The sequence below is a fragment of the Gossypium arboreum genome, chromosome 6 (assembly GCF_025698485.1).
Source record: "Gossypium arboreum isolate Shixiya-1 chromosome 6, ASM2569848v2, whole genome shotgun sequence".
Classification (NCBI taxonomy): domain Eukaryota; kingdom Viridiplantae; phylum Streptophyta; class Magnoliopsida; order Malvales; family Malvaceae; genus Gossypium; species Gossypium arboreum.
The window spans coordinates 55,023,495-55,029,119 of record NC_069075.1 but is presented as its reverse complement, the minus strand read 5'-3'; the positions used below and the strand labels follow the sequence as shown (position 1 = coordinate 55,029,119).

The 5,625-nt window shown below is 36.2% G+C and overlaps 1 non-coding gene across 1 annotated transcript; it reads right to left on the bottom strand.

The window, feature by feature from the left end:
* Positions 1-5,058: 5,058 nt before the first annotated feature.
* Positions 5,059-5,165, bottom strand: LOC128294999 (small nucleolar RNA R71). Its single transcript, XR_008285306.1, has one exon. It is a non-coding gene; the product is annotated as a small nucleolar RNA R71 (small nucleolar RNA).
* Positions 5,166-5,625: the final 460 nt, after the last annotated feature.

Sequence of the window (5,625 nt, the reverse complement as noted above, 5' to 3'; positions counted from 1 at the left end):
ATATTTAACAAACAAGGGTAGTCCTATACATGCCATCTCAAGTTCAACCAAAATTTATACCAAAATGGAGGCTTGATAGTGTGGATGACTTCGACTTCAACGATCCCAAATCCGATTGCTTGACGAAATCTAGAAAACCGAGAGCCAAAGCAGCGGGTAAGCATTTTATGCTTAGTAAGTCTCAAGGAATATAATCAACTCTAATTACAGCAATACATTCACATAACCAAATGCATCATTTCATTAATACACATTCTTACTTCACACTTCATCATTATATAATTTCACAAAGTATCAATCAATTCAATAACTGAAATTCATTAGTCGATTGAGCGAATGTTGCTCAAACATGTTGACTTTCCAATGCACATATAAACGTACCTCATTCTTTGGGCTTTTGAGTGTACTCATTGAATTTATTACAGCAGCCAACACTCACCTCCAGCCCAAGATTCTTGAACATAACCGGATATAACCATGTGCACAAATGCCTTGGTCTTAGCCCGGATAGAATGTCTCGCACGAATGCCTTGGTCTTAGCCGGATGTAGCCACTAGCACAATTGCCTTGGTCTTAACCGGATAAAATTTCCAGCATAATTGTCTTGATTTAGCCGGATATCATTCAATTTCCCATGAACACATACATCAATTATCATTGGACATACATAATTCATTTTCGTTACTAAGGCTCAAACGCAATTATAGTCACAAGCATATTCGCCTTGGGACTTAGCCGGGTAGAATTCAAATACTCATGCATACATAATCAATAATCAATACACATCCATACTTTATTTCACATAATTCAAGTAGGGTCACTTCTTGAGGACTTACCTCGGATGTTGTCGAACGGCTTTTTTCGGCTATTCGATCACTTTCTCCTTCCCTTGTCCAATTGTGGCCCTCTAAGCTCTTGAGCTAATTCAAACAAATTCAATTTATTAAAACCTCATTGTGCTAGCTTTTGGCGAATATGACAAGGAGTTTAAATGGTCATATGGCCACCCTTTAGCTTGAATACACAATGGTCATGCACATTTTATACTACATCAAGCAATTCAATACAATTTATTCGAGCATCAAGGAAATGCTAAGGCCTTCAATAGGCTACCCAAGGCCGAATATTCATGTACATGTTGAGGTCAATTTTGCACTTAATACCTCACAAAAACAGCATGCAATTTACTAATTAATGCTTTGCACATTGTATTAAAACTTATAATATAGCATCAAGCACTTATATGTGTGCTAGGCCGAATTGTGCTTGCAATTTCACAAGCATTCTTCCACATCTTCTTCTTTAAACCAATATATTCATCACTTAGTTCATAACCAAAACATAATGTGCAATCATATATATGCATATATGAGCATGGCCGAATTTCAAGGTGTCCATAGCCATCCAAAACACAAATTTTAACTAACATGCAAGAAGCATGAATCATGCTCAAGAATGCATCATGGCCGAATATGACAATCATGCTCCTTTTCAACTTCAATCATGATAAAACAAAAAAGAAAGCTCAAAATCTTACTCAAGAGTAGACAATCCATCATTGCATGCATCATCATCAAGCTTCACACTTAGCATGCAATGGCTTTATAACCATAACAACTTTGGCCAAATGCCATTTCCATGGCATAACAAAGATTTGAGCCATAGCTAACATGCACATCAAATTAGCAACCAAAACATGCATGAAACTCCCAACACAACCTCATACATACCTTACTCTTGTTGCAAGTTTAGCCAAATTTCCTTCTAGATCTCTTCTAAACAAAGAAAATGAAGCAAAATCCTTCCTTCTTCCTTAGTATTTTCGGCCAAAGAAGAGAAAAATAGGTGAAATTTTTTTTCTTTGCTTCTCTTTCACTCACGGCAAAAGGGGGAAGGATGAGCAAATTTTGATTTTTTGTTTCTCTTCCTACATGCTTAATTTTTTATCATTTATCACATCATGCATTAACAAAACATGTCATAACATGTCTTCCTTGCCCATATTCCTTGTCATGGCCGGCCACTATACCATCCTTGGGGAAATTTGACATGCAAATCCCTTATTTTTGCATGCATGCTCAACTAGTCATCACACATTTCCCCATCATACTTTCAAAGTTTACTACTAGGTCCTTTCTAGTGAAATTCACATTTATAATTCTAAATTGAAACATCAAAATGTCATACACAATTTAACACATATCATAGGCATCAAAATAAATTTTTAATTATTTTTATGCCTCGGTTTTGTGGTCCCAAAACCACATTCCGACTAGGGTCAATTTTGGGCTTTCACATTCCCAAAAGCAATTCCCCAATTCTTTTCTCTGTGAGTTCTTAGTTTAGATAATTAGTTAATTAAAACAAAAACCCCTTTTATTCTTAGGCTAGATAATAAAAAGATAGTCATTACTAGTACTTTTAGTTCCTATGGGTTCGACAATTGGTCTTGCTAAAACTATACTACTGTTCGATAGGTACACTTGCCTACATCGCGAAAATAGTTAGTTCAAGAATGAGTAATTATAAATATTTAAAACCTATCTCGAAACCTCGCGATCAAGTTTTTGGCGTCGTTGCCAGGGAACTAAAACATTAGGAATGCTTAATTTTTATTACTTTAGCCATTTATTTTTCTTGCAATTTAATTTAATTTTATCATTATTATTTATTAACCTACTCTTTCTTTCTCTTGGTAAGTTTTCATAGTTTATGACTAGAAGAAACCCGTCGGGACCATTACTTTTTGACGAAGAAATCGATTGCACAGTTCATAGAAACCAAAAAGAAATAAGGCGAAGCTTAAGATACACGAAGAATGACCAAGAAGACAATACTCAACCTCCAACCAAAGAGATGGCTGAAAACCCTATGTTTGCATGATTCAATACTCAACTTGGAATGTTTGAAACTTTTATGTTCTTTTACTTGAATTCTCAATGTATGATTACCTATGGATTATTGTGGGATATTATCGATAGAAATTATAAGTTGAGAAGAATTTATTTTGATTATGAGTTGAGAATTTTGCTTGAGGACAAGCAAATGCTTAAGTGTAGGGGTATTTGATAAACCGCAAATTATACATATTTTTACCCCATGTTTAATGCATTTTATGGATGATTTCTCATTAGAAGTGGTGAATTCGATGCTCCTAATGCTTTAATTTCATGTGTTATACTTAGGACAGCATAGGAGAGCAAAAGGAACGAGAAACGGGCCAAAAACAGAGAAAATGGGCCAAAGTATGAGATCAACACGGCCTGGACCTCCTCACACGGTCGTTTCAATCTGGAAAAATTGGAGCACGACTCACACGAGTATAGCACATGCCCGTGCCATTCTAACAGGCTCAAATACGGCCAGAAGTAATCGCACACGGGTGTGTCACACTGGCGTGTCCCTACCGAGCCCAAGTTGAGTCCAATTCAGAAAAGGCTAATTTTGAAGGCCTTTAGGCATTCCAAAGCCTATAAATACACTCTAGAGGAGGAAGAAAGGGGAGACGGAGAAGAGGGGGTAAGGAATTACTCCAAGGAAGCCGACTGGATTCATCATCAAGACTAAAGATCTCTCCTCAATTTCCCTTCAGGAGTTTTGAGTTTTCTTTATGTTTTGTATTCTTTATTCTTCTGAGATGTTTTCTTATTTAGTTATGAACTAAAACCTCTAAATACCTAAGGGGAATGAAACCTGAGACGAATCTTGTTATTATTTTCTGAATCGTATGATAAATATTTAACTTGTTCTTAATTATGTGTTCTTAATTCTTGTTTTGATATCCCAAGATACTGATTCAAGACATGCTCTTATTCAGAGGAGGAATAGACCCTGTCTAAGAGTACTTTTGTCATAATTAAGCAGAGTTGATTGCGCCCCTAGAAATAGGGTGACAAGATTTGGCCGGATTAAGCTGAAACCTAATAAGGGGATCCATAGATCGAGTTGATGCAACCCTAGAGTGCTAATTAGAGAAAAGTCTCCGTTATTCAATCTAGGGATTAGACGTTATTAGTCTTGAATAGGGATAATAACATAACTTAGGGATCTCTATGGAACAAGTTAAATGAATAAATCGTCCAATTCGGAGCCAGAATAACAAGTAAAGTATTTTTCCTTAGGTATTGTCTTCATTCAATCGATTTTCCCAAAAGCAATTCCCCAATTCTTTTCTCTGTGAGTTCTTAGTTTAGATAATTAGTTAATTAAAAAAAACCCCTTGTATTCTTAGGCTAGATAATAAAAAGACTGTCATTGCTAGTACTTTTAGTTCCTATGGGTTCGACAATTCGGTCTGGCTAAAACTATACTACTGTTCGATAGGTACACTTGCCTACATCGCGAAAATAGTTAGTTCAAGAATGAGTAATTATAAATATTTAAAACCTATCTCAAAACCTTGTGATCAAGTTTTTGGCGTCGTTGCCAGGGAACTAAAACATTAGGAACGCTTAATTTTAGCCATTTATTTTTCTTGCAATTTAATTTAATTTTATCATTATTATTTATTAACCTACTCTTTCTTTCTCTTGGCAGGTTTTCATAGTTTATGACTAGAAGAAACCCGTCGGGACCATTACTTTTTGATGAAGAAATCGATTGCACAGTTCATAGAAACCAAAGAGAAATAAGGCGAAGCTTAAGGTACACGGAGAATGACCAAGAAGACGATACTCAACCCCCAACCGAAGAGATGGCTGAAAACCAAGGAAATCAACTACCTCCTGCAATTGCGACTAATCAAAATCCTGCTCCACGTACTATGTATGACTATGGTAAACCTTTTTTAACAGGAATTGAATCAAGTATAGTTAGACCTACTATCGCTGCGAATAATTTTGAGCTGAAACCTAATATAATTCAGATGATACAGCAGTTTGTTCAATTTGATGGTTTGCAGGATGAGGATCCCAATACTCACTTGGCCAATTTTCTGGAATTTTGTGACACTTTCAAAATTAATGGCATTTCTGATGGTGCCATGAGGGTTTATCACTACTTTGGGAATAAATGACCGAAAATTTTTTACTAAAATATTTTCCGCTGGCTAAAACGGCTAAGTTACGTAATGATATCTCTTCTTTTGTGCAGATGAATTTAGAAGCACTCTACGATGCATAGGAGAGATACAAGGAACTTTTGAGAAGGTGCCCTCACCATCGGTTACCGCTTTGGCTCCAAGTACAAACATTTCACAATGGTCTGAATCCTTCGACTCGGTAAATGGTTGACGCAGCTGCTGGCGGAACCATCAACAATAAAACACCGAAAGATGCCTATGAGTTCATTGAAGAAATGTCACTGAATAACTATCAGTGGCAAGTCATAAAGACTAAGCCAACAAAAATAGTCGGCGTTTATAACGTCGACTCAGTTACTATGCTTTCAAATCAGGTAGAACTTCTCAATAAAAAGATTGATGGTTTACTTGGATCTACACAGGTACATCCAGTAATGAGGTGTGAATCAAGTGGAGGAGGTGTGCATACAAAATATCAATCCTTCATGCCTACAACTGAAGAGGAACAAGTCAACTATATGGGTAAAAATAACTTTAGATCTCAAAATAACCCATACAGTAATACTTATAATGCAGGTTGGAGGAACCACCCAAATTTCTCTTGG